The 12,084-nt window shown below is 43.7% G+C and overlaps 1 long non-coding RNA gene across 1 annotated transcript in view; it reads left to right on the top strand.

Moving 5' to 3' along the window:
- Positions 1–12,084, top strand: part of LOC136623053 (uncharacterized) — a 38,589-nt gene that overhangs the window by 23,627 nt on the left and 2,878 nt on the right. The gene's annotated exons all lie outside the window — the stretch shown is intronic.

Below are 12,084 nucleotides of genomic sequence, written 5' to 3'. Positions count from 1 at the left end.
CAATATCTATATTAACAGGCACAAGACAGGGATGTCCCTGGCAATGAAACATGGGCAGGACAGACCCCACATGTGCGATTCGCGCAACGGAGTTCGTCCTGGTGACTGGCCGGTGACTCCTGTGTACCTGTCCGGCGGCTCTGCACAGCACTGCAGATGCGCCGTCCAGCACTCCGTCCCGCATGCTCAGTAGTCACTGGCACTCTGGAGTGACACAGATCCCGCGATACTTCCACAGTGCTCACTGCGAAAGTGCCGCAGGGCGGCCGGCTTCCATTGACTTCATTGGAAGTCGGCCGTGCGTAACCCACACAAAATCACAGTATGCTGCGATTTATTCTCTGCAAGCAGAAAATCGCAATTGATTTTTGCTCGTGGAGATGAAATGGCGTTTTGCCATTGAATACTATGGGCTGTATTTGCTGCGAAGTCCAGGGGTGGACGCCCGCCGTGGACTCTGCAATGCAAATATGCCCGTGTGCAGGAGGCCTTACTGACTTGAAAAATATGCAACAGTCAATTTTTTGTTTAATTGGGAAAATCAAGAGGCCCGAATTAAACAAAAAATTATGTATTACCACAGATGGCTAGGAGGTCGTTCAGTTCCCAATTTGTGAAAGCATTTTTTAGTATCCCAGACATCACAAATTCTTACTATCTCCTTAGGACCTAAGGTCCTCTTATGGGTGGAACTAGAAATTTCTCTTTTGACCCCAGTAGAGCTCAATTCTATTTTCTGGGACAAAAATATGAAGTCCACAATTATACTGGATCTTTCGCCTCTGACCTATCATTTTTTCCTAATTTGGAGGGGAAGTAGATTTAAGTCTTCATTGATGTACACTTTTTCTCCTTTACTACTTATTATCCCCAAACCAAGCTTTTGCTCTGAGTACCCATAGTGATAAGTTCTTTGGTCACAAGACAGAGGCTTGACATTGTTGCACCATTTTATACCACTATATAAACTACTCAAGCCCCAGCAATGTATAGAAAAATGGTGTATGCCAGAAATCTCGGGCTGGAATTGTCACAAATATGCAGCTTCCTCCAATCCCTGATGGGCCCCACTTCTTCAGACATTTCCACTACCTTTGAGAGAACATGCATGTGGTCACCCCTTCAACCAGAAGTGATTTTCCTCTTATACGCTAGCATGAATCAGCCCCATTTGTGCAACACTGGGAATTAGAACTAAATTTATCTCTTTCTTTACCTCGGTGGCAACACTGCTGTAGTTTTATATCAAAAAGCAGCCATCAGGTGACTAGCTGAATCATGATTTGAGATATTACACAGAACTTATCTAGTGCAGCGTCCCGTAGGGTGACTCCAGACACTGAGGAGCTGGGAGGGTGGAGTTGTCACTTCTCACGGTGGCACTTACCAGGCTCCCTCCCAGAGGGACACACATAGCCTTGGCTAGGGCAGCGCTGGGCCTCTTCCGGACACCCCTAGGAGAGGGATGGCCAATAAACATGAAAACAGGATTTAAGGTTGTCACGGTTGACGTCACCATTCCATTACCCACCAGAATGACCCTTGGCGGTAAATAAATAAAGGAGCCGCAGACAGTATTAAAGTACTTCATGTCCCTGGGAACAGTCAGGGCCTGGCAATACTTTACTTGCAAACTTGTTACAAGGCACAAAATGCAAAAGACGGCTGTGCAGGCAAAACAGCAGATTTGAGGTCAGGGAGGAAACATAGGATGACACCGGTCCTGCAATCTCAGTTATGAACGGCTTCTTGATGGGGAACTCTCCAGAGGAGGATAGGGGTAGGGTCACTCCACAGACACTCACGTAGGTCAGTACCTCTGCATGGCGATCTCGGCCTATTTCTGGGCCCGCTCTCTCTCAATCTTTCTCTCTCTCTTCTTCTCTTGCTCTCACTTCTCCACGATTCCTGGTATAGGGACCCTCAGGAACCGCTCCTCCTCTTCCATCACTTTACCACATGAGGGTTGAAGGTACCCCCATGTGTCCGGCAATCCACTTTACTCTCAACCTTAGAAGATGACAGGACTCTCTACCACACTCAAAACACTCATACTTAAAAACAACAATGATCATGTGACTAGACAAATATTGAAACTTTGCAAGCATCTCCTAGTCTCATGCAAACATTAACCTCTCACTTACTGCAGCTGTGCAATTCGCATAATAAGAGACTAGACAACTTTGCACAGTGCATCAACAAAAGACATGACATGTATGACATTTATGGAGGAGCCAGCAACATAGACTTCTGACCACTACACTAGTCACCCCGATAATTAGTAAATTCTCTCCAAATACTTCACCAAACTGTTTTTGAGGTTGTAATTTCCCGGGTCTGATATTACATTTTTGGTGGATATACCCAGTGGTGAGTTTTTTTCTGGAGGCAAGTTTCTAATCTTATAGATTAATAAACTAGAGTTCTTGGCAAATCATTTCCTCTTGGCTCATAAGCCTCTTGGGTTCAATAATCAACAGCATAAACTTTCACAATACATTTGGATGGCAGGTAGAATTTATATTGCCTCTCAATGGCTTTCAACTACTCTCTTAATTGACCCAGTTCATGCTATGGCCTCAAGAATGATGCTGCATGAAAAATTGTCAGCCATGAAAGAGGATAAAACTACCAGGGATATGGACATTAACACTTTTCGCTTCCCTACACTACTATTGATGTAGGCATTAACCCTTTCTCTCCCATAGATAGCTAGGGATGTTGTTATTTACCTGTCCTCTGCTCTGGACCAGGAGGGAGGCTGACATTCACTCCAGACATGTCAGCTCAACCAGTTTTACAGGGAGTCACCCTATTTTTAGTCTTTCTCAGCCAGTCATCCTGTGATTTATTGCTTTGATCTTGTTGCCAGGGAGGAAGGCTAAAATAGGGCACAGACGCAGAAAAGAAAAAAAAATTGGTCATTATCTATTGGATTAATCCAATAGTGTCCTGTATATGTACCCCCCTCAATCTTGGCTCTGGTTTCTGGTGTCATGCAGTATCAGGATATAGAGTGTGGAGGGGCAAACAACATGCCAATGGTGGACAGCCATCAAGACCCAGTGCAATGGTGCCCAGGGCTGAACAAGAGAAGAGAGTAAGGAGGGTAAATACATAGTTTGGTCTGGGGACTGGACATTAATTTTTTGTCTGTTCTGACATTTGAATAAAGTTAGGGGTCTGGGGTATGACTGTATTTAGGGTATCTGGTCTGGTATCTCTCTACTCATTGTGCCTGTAACTGCCAAGCCTTGGGCCTTCTTTGGAGTAAAGTCAATTGAACTAATGCATATCTGCCTTGTCACCATCTGGGAAACACATTGGTGGTAGCATCATGATTTGAGCCTGTTTGCTGCATCTGCTTCAGGACAGCTTGCCATCATTTATGAACCAATGAATTCTAAATTATACCAGTAACGAAAATGTCAGGACGTCTGTCTGTGAGCTGAATCACAAGATAACTCACTATCCTCATCCACAAAGCCCTCCACAGCGCAGCGCCCCCCTATATTGATTCCCTCATCTCAATCCATCACCCAGCCCAGGCTCTTCGCTCTGCTAACGAAACCAGACTTAGCGTCCCTTTAATTCGAACCTCTCATCCCTGCCTCCAAGACTTCTCCAGAGCAGCACCGGTCCTCTGGAATGCACTACCAAAGGCTACCTGGGTAATCCAGGACTCGCAGAATTTCAGGCGTGCTCTAAAAATGCACCTCTTCAGGGAGGCATACCGCATACCCTAAACAAACCCCTCTGTACGCCGCCTGATAACATGCTCCCTGACCTACTGACTGTAATCCCTGCTAGCCATCATAAACCGCTCCTGCAGTCATGCCGATTCTGCCATCACACGGCTAAACATCTGACCATTGTTTATGCGTATAACATGCCTCCCTCTCCACCTCGCACTTCCATGCACATCTCCACCCTATTACTTGTAGTATGTAAGCTCGTTAGAGCAGGACCCTCACCCCCATTGTTTCCGTCAACTGATTACCATGTAACCATGGTTCTGTAATTTTTGTATTTTTTGTCTTTCTGTATTCCCCCTGTCTATGTAAGCGCTGCGGAATATGTTGGCGCTATACAAATAAAGATTATTATTATTAACGTGGGTCATGCAGAAAAACAACAACCCAAAGTACACAAGTTGTACTACAAAAAAATGATTGAAGAAGAATGAAGTAAAAGATTTGGACCTTAAAGGGGTTGTCTCACCCCGAAACGTTTTTTTTTTTTATTCAATAGGCCCCCCGTTCGGCGCGAGACAAACCCGATGCATGTGTTAAAAAAAAAAACGGGTAGTACTTACCCGAATCCCTGCGCTGCGGCGACTTCTTCCTTCTTCTTACCTACCTTAGTAAGATGGCCGCCGGGATCTTCACTGTGCAGTCCATTGCCGATTCCAGCCTCCTGATTGGCTGGAATCGGCACACGTGACGGGGCGGAACTACAAGGAGCCGCTCTCCGGCACGAGCGGCCCCATTCAGAAGACAGAAGACCGCACAGCGCAAGCGCGTCTAAAATCGCCAGAAGAGGCGATTTTAGACGGATCCATGGAGACGAGGACGCCAGCAACGGAGCAGGTAAGTGAATAACTTCTGTATGGCTCATAATTAATGCACGATGTATATTACAAAGTGCATTAATATGGCCATACAGAAGTATATAACCCCACATGCTTTCATGAGACAACCCCTTTAATCCTATAGAAGTTTTGTGGAAGGACTTGTAGTGAGCAGTTCATGGGAGGAAACCACCAACACAACAGAGTTGAAGCCGTTTTAGATAGAAGAATGGGCTATAATTCCTCCAAGCTGATGTGCAGGGCTAATGAACAATTACCGGAAATATTTAGATGCGGTTATTGCTGCACAAGAGAGTTTCACCAGATAGCGAAAGCAAAGGTTCCCATACTATTGCTGTAGTGGCCCAGAGTTAGGGGTCCCCTCCAGCACCTCAGAATACATGTTGTATGTTTGTCTTGTATGTGGAATGCATCAGAGTTATGTGTATTGGATGTTTGCAGGCATGAAAGGGTTAATCTCTGGTAATGTCTGGTGTTGACTGAAATTTTTTTTCATTTTGTCCTGCGTGTCATATAAAAGAGTGGTCATGCGTTTGATAGTTAGTTAGACAGTCGGACAGGCAGACAGTTAGTCAGTCAGAGAGTTAGTGAGCGAAGTGAGACATGGAGGAGGCCGAAAGGTGGTCTGTTGCTCCTGCTTGGGCCCATCCTTTCCAGAGATACTCCACATAGCCACTAGCCGCAAGCACTGCATGAGCCCGGACAAGGAAAAAGCTTCGCAAGATACGCATGCATCCGGAGAGAGAGAGAAAATGCCAGAAAGTGAGGAACAAGTTAGTGACTGAACGTAGAGAGAGAGTTATGGGGAGAGAGAGTTCCCACGGATAACTGCGACTGTGGATGTGCAAATGCCCCGTGAATCCTCACTGCTTCCCCATTGTAAAGATCTGTTTATTGTTATTTGCTACCATCATTTAAGTAAACAGACAGGACTGAACATTCCCAGTTGTCATCCAGAAAAGACACTCTGTGTATTGACTACTTTATTCTATGTTATTCCATCTGAGAGATCCAGCGCAGAGGATGGAATGTTGGCGTCACGAGTGACAAACAGGTCTTCAGGTAATCTCGGTTACTATTTGTGATCTCCACCTGTCGGTAAGGTCGGGCCCTGAGCTACCCTTAGGGAGGAGACAGTACAGCCCCGTGACAAGGTTTATTATCTCTACCCCACTGTCTTCTTGCTGAGGGCCTGCTTCTGGGACGCTGCATTGCCACATATACATGTGATATTGGATCATTTTCGTCAATAAATAAATGACCAACTCTAATATTTGAGACTCATTTGTTTGGTTTGGTTCCTTTTATCTACTTTTAGAACTTCTGGTGACAATCTGATGCTGTTTTAGGTAAAAAATAAGCAGAAATATGGAAAATTCTGAAGGATTTACAAACGTTCAGGCACAACTGTAAATTAAAAGAAAAGGACTAGAATGATTTTGCATTTAGAAAATAAAAACAATTCAAGAAAAATCAGTAACATTATTAAGAGGTTTCCTTAATTACAATGGCCTTTTCCGCATATTGGATAATCTCCCTGTACGACTATCAAGGGTTTCTGGTCTCACAACAGATGGGCATGCATAGTGCAATAACTGGCCACACATTGCACCAAGCGGTAATATCTTATATAGCTTAGAAAGCATTACAGATTATGAATGACGTTTTCTGATATATCATGAAAGAGGAATTTAAAGGGGTTGTCCCGCGAAACAAAGTGGGTCTATACACTTCTGTATGGCCATATTAATGCACTTTGTAATGTACATTGTGCATTAATTATGAGCCACACAGAAGTTATCAGAAATTTTTCACTTACCTGTTCCGTTGCTAGCGTCCTCGTTTCCATGGAGCCGTCTAATTTTCAGCGTCTAATCGCCAAATTAGACGCGCTTGCGCAGTCCGGGTCTTCTTCTTTTCTCAATGGGGCTCCGTGTAGCTCCGCCCCGTCACGTGCCGATTCCAGCCAATCAGGAGGCTGGAATCGGCAATGGACCGCACAGAAGCCCTGCGGTCCACCGAGGGAGAAGATCCCGGCGGCCATCTTCAGCAGGTAAGTAAGAAGTCACCGGAGCGCGGGGATTCAGGTAAGCGCTGTCCGGTGTTCTTGTTTAACCCCTGCATCGGGGTTGTCTCGCGCCGAACGGGGGGGCTGTTGAAAAAAAAAAAAACAGTTTCGGCGCGGGACAACCCCTTTAATTTGTGGTGCACGCCGCATGTAGAACATTCACAAAGTCAGAGTTTGCTTGAAGCTGATGCATGTTTCCACATTGCATCCTGAAATGACCTGTGTGATTCACCACATATCTCCCTCAGTCTCAAACGTATGTTGGAGATGTGGGTCCGAGCCTGGTACCATGCTACATATATGGTGGGAAGATCCACTCATTCAACCTTTCTGGGAAAAGCTCTTTGAGTTATATGGGGGGGGGGGGGGGGGCGTCCCATGACACGGTGGAGGTAACTCCGCAGCTGGCACTGCTCTATGTCATTCCTGACCCTTATGCCACGAGTAAAAAAGGTCTGTTGCGCCATTTCCTCATTGCGGCCAGGGCTGTGATCCCACGCTATTGGCGGAGTAGTGTCACCCTGTCGATCTTGGAATTTTTGAGGTGCTGAATCAACTAATGTATATGGAGGAGTTGTTGGACGAGGGCTCTGGGGCTGCATGCATAAACAGATTCGCCTGGGTACTATGGAATGCATTCCATGACTCACCCGAATTCCAAAATACAATGGGATGGTAGAGAGATAGGTCCTGGGGGATTCATGAGGAGGCCTGTATGGGTACACTCATCTTTATGACACTTAGTGAGGTTCTTTTTTCTTCTTTTCTTTACTCCTTGTACCCAAGACCTACTAATTCTATTCTTGTTTAACCTAATTTTTTTTTTCCATTTGTAATGGCAGCAGATGTTTCAAAACTGCATTATTCTATGAGCACAAGAAATTGCTAGGCCTAGGGGCCTGATGCTACAATATTTTATTATGCATGTATAAGTCATATTGGATGCATTGGAAGGATATACAGAAGAAATTAAAGCGGTATTACTGGGTACAATACCCATTTTTTAAATGTTTTATTTTCTAATCTATAAGCTATTATTGAGCTCCTGCAAGACCTGCTATATGTTGTTCTTTTTTGTTTATGTGTAAAATTATGCAAAAGTTCTAATAAAAACATATTAAACATAATTACTATTATTATTACCATTGATAGGTAGATCATTATTAGGAGGTTTCCTTAATTACAATGGAGTTTTCCACATATTGGGAAATCTCCCTGTACGACTATCAAGGTGTTCTGGTCTCACAACAGATAGGCATGCATAGTGCAATAACTGGCTGAACATTGCATCAAGCGGAAATATCTTATGTAGCTTAGAAAGCATTACAGATTATGGATGACATTTTCTGATGTATCATTAAAGAGGAATTTAATTTGTAGTGCGCGCTCCGTGTAGAACATTCATGAAGTCAGAGTTTGCTTGGAGCTGATGCATGTTTCCACATTGCATTCCGAAATGCAGTGGTGCCACTAAGCTGTAGTTCAGCCAGATCTGCTTTACAATGTATGTTGTGTATACTTAAGCATGTGTTTGTATGTATGTACAAGTGAGCTTTCATCTCCAGATAGGACATGCAGCAAGGAAAAGAATTTTTAGGCATTCAGTTGACATGAGATCACAAAGGGCGCAGTTTTCAAACAAAGCACTTGTAGCTAAGTAGGCCATACATAAAAGACATATGTCTATTGTTAATGAAAAGGGCAGTTTCATTCATTCGGCGTGGTGCCTGTAGGGGAGAGGCAGTCCTAACAAAGACGCTCTTGTAAGAACAAGCCATGCAAAGTAGGATCATCCTCAATTATGATGGGAGCATTCATGGACTGGAGCTTGTCTGTACTGTATTGATATATACAGTTGAAAGCTATTCTTATCCTATAGAGCACTAAGAGGAGTTGTCCTCTTCTGATTGAAATTATACTTAGCTATTTATAATTCTTGCAGGGAAAGATGAATGATGACTTATATTGTTGCCATTCCAGAGGTGTTATCAAGGTTCCTGAATGGCAAATCTGCATAGATATGCAGGGACACATCCCATAAATAATACAAAGTTCAGCACCCCCATAATTCTACCAGTTTACCAGCCATGAAAAGGTTTACTACTACGTTTATTACTTTGAGCAGTGTGAATGAATGAGAGCAGGAGGAACGTGACTCATCACACAGGTAGAGAAAGGAAGACAATACTGAGCCTACATCAACAAATGCCAACAAAGGCAATATTTATTCATTCCAAAAACTGTACTTAGGAACAGTGGACATTCTTCACAATTGGAAAAAAGGTGCATCTTAAGGGTATTTTACAAGGGGCGATTATCAACCCAATTCTGGAAACAGCGAATTTGGCTGATAATTGTCCCGTGTACACGTGTTCATCAACTGGACACTGAGAGAGAAATTGCTTACTTGTCAGAGTCACTTGTATTTTAGCAGAACTAAACACCATGCAACTATTGGCCCGTGTAAACAGGAGCCCCTCAGTGTTTGAACGACTCCTGTTTACTGTGAATGGAGGTTGGTAGGCTAGAACAATTTCCGCTCGCTTCACCTCCATTCACTTGAACAACTATCGCTCTTGTGTAAGCACAGGAGCGATAGTTAGGTGGCAGTCAATGGGACGTGTGAAGTGACCTTTAGACATTAGTATAGGAAAGGGTTCTTTACAGTTAGAGCACAGAGAAATTATGAACCATTCCTCACTACAAATGTCTGTGAGTACATGAATATTTTGGGGATGCATTGTGCACACAGCCCTCTTCAGGTCATGCCACAGCATCTTGATAGGGTTAAAGTCAGAACTGTTGGCAGAACACAAATCTTTCTCATTCAATCTCAAGTTGATTTACTGGTGCGCTTTGATTGTTTTGTTTCATCACCCAACTTCTGTTCAGCTTGAAGCTATGGACTGCTGCCATTACATTCTCCTCTAAAATGTTTTGATCCACCTGACTGCAAAGCATCCAGGCCCTAAGGTAACAAGCAGCCCCAAACCATGATGCTGCCTACACCATACTACACAGCTTGAATGAGGCTTTAGTGTTGGTGTAAGGGGGTAGTACTGCCGCACTTCACCTTACAAAGCATTGATTTGCAGTCAATGCTGAAGCGACTGGGAGTACCAATTGTGAAGCCTCTGAGACCCAGCTGGAAAAAGGGGATGGGGGAGAGGAGGAGGACCGGCTGAGCATCAGAAGTGTGAGGAATCTGAAAGAGGCGCACAGAGATTCCTGTGTTGAGTCCCTGCAGCAAGCAAAAGTCGTCGGGAGTAGCCTGAGTGGGTGCGCCAACTCTGACCTGGTCACCTGGTTCAAAATGTCAATTTCAAAATCGCCGTGGATCCGCGTCATCGCTGGCACGACATTCTATGCACTGTGCATGTGTACCAGCGTGACGCAGCACAGAGAGGAAGAATCTGAAGAGGTATGCGGAGGAAGTCACCGGCCGGCACAGGGTCTGATTCGGCTGTGTGCATTCGGCCTTAGATTACATTCTGACCACAATCTATTGATCAGTGTAGTAATGCAGGTAATTCCAAATGATTCCCTTACTTTGTCTTGCAACTGTAAGTCCTCTATTTAAAAAGATATTATTGTTCTACCCCCAACCAATAATTTTCAGACAGCCATGTGAAAATTCTATATATTATCATAAGACGAAGATGAAATGAACAGTAAGCATAGAAATATTGTTTGTTTATCTTGTAACTTTACCACATAAGAATCTCATTTCACATAATTAGATAAAGCACTAACTTGCTGAAAGAGACAGTAATGAGCTGTATATACGCCCTTGACACAATGAAAAATGTGTTCTCAGACCAGTTTTCCCTCTTTGCAGTGGGCCATGCCAGCTTGTTACAGACAAAATAACTTTGCCAGGAAAAAGAATTTTGCTATGACAACAACAACGGTAGTTAAAGGGAATACAATCCTTTAGTAAATCGCTGCCAAGTTAAGAAGAAAAAAAGTTTACTTACAATTGTTTCAGCGTTTCCTCCCACCCCCAGCTTGTGTCACATCACATATCATTACATGTCATTCCAGGATAATTGCTTTAAGAAGAAAACTCTTAATAAACTCTTTAAAAGGGTATTCCCATCTTGGTAAGTTATCCCCTATCCATAAGATAAAGGATAACTTGCCGATCGGTAGGGGCCTGAACGCTAGGACCTCCACTGATCCAGAGACATTGACCCTAGCCTATTCCAAAATTTTGATAACGGTGGTCATACATGCATGCCACTGCTCCATTAACTTCAATAGGAACTGCCAGAGATAGCTAAGTTCAAGTGCTCAGCAATATCGAGCTGTTCTCATTGACATCAATAGAGCAGTGGTGTGCATGTATGAGCACTGCTGTCAAAATTCAGGGATGCATCGGAGGCAATATTTCTGGATTGGTGGGGGTCCCAGTGGTGTAACCCTCACAAATTGGCAAATTATTCTCTATCCTGCGGTGCTCTGTGCTGAGATGAGCATTCCCTTTTAAAGGGGTTGTCGCAAGAAGGGCAGATGGATATCGTAGAGGCTCCCTACTCACCTGTGTTATGGAAACAACATAGTGCACTGTGCTACACTGTTTTCATAATGCCCATTGACTTCAACGGGTGTAAGGCTGCTGCCTCAGCTCTTTCCATAACACCCGTCGAGGTGGTCAGAAAACAACAGTGGGTTTCCCATCTCAGCCATGAAATGCTGAGATAAGATGACCTCTTTAAAGCATTCCTAACTTTTCAAAATAATCTGCCATGTGTACATGAGGAATAACACCATTTCTGGCTGCTATATGTCTTATACACTGTATTTTCCCCATTTCCCTCTCTGAATGGTGTACATTTGATTCTCAGTTCTCTCAGAACTGATGGGAGGAGCCGGCTACTGTGCTATGTTCTATAGACTGCACAAAGAACTGCAGATTCTGCCCTCTAACTGTAACACACACACATACATAACATCATCATGCAGCACAGTGTAAAGTGGACAGTGAGTAATGGAGATGTGAATTTACTGCAGCATGTTACTCACCATTAGATCGTGCAGAACGTTTATACATAAGTGTGTCTCTTTCTCCTCCTCCCCATCCTCTCTGCTCTTAAACAGTTTATTAGCAGTGGACAGCAAGCTAGGAGGAAGAGAAACATAGTGGACAGCACTGTAGAGTGATTTTTCAACATAAAAACATAATTCTAAAGAAAGCAAATAGCGGTTTTGCTAGGTATTACATTGGCTTTCATATAAGCAAAAGATATTTGAAAAATTAGTGACCACTTAAGAGAGGCCAAAGAAGAATTATCAGACTGTACAATCTAATGTAAAGCAGCAGACTCAAATGACCATATGTTACAATAGTGTCATACAGAAAAGCATCTCAACACTTAGCATTGTTCCTAACCATTGCATTGCTTATTGTTCACATTTCACCCAT

Source organism: Eleutherodactylus coqui, chromosome 1 (genome assembly GCF_035609145.1).
Source record: "Eleutherodactylus coqui strain aEleCoq1 chromosome 1, aEleCoq1.hap1, whole genome shotgun sequence".
Lineage (NCBI taxonomy): Eukaryota > Metazoa > Chordata > Amphibia > Anura > Eleutherodactylidae > Eleutherodactylus > Eleutherodactylus coqui.
The sequence above is the reverse complement of the archived record's forward strand: the minus strand, read 5'-3'. Positions and strand labels throughout refer to the sequence as shown.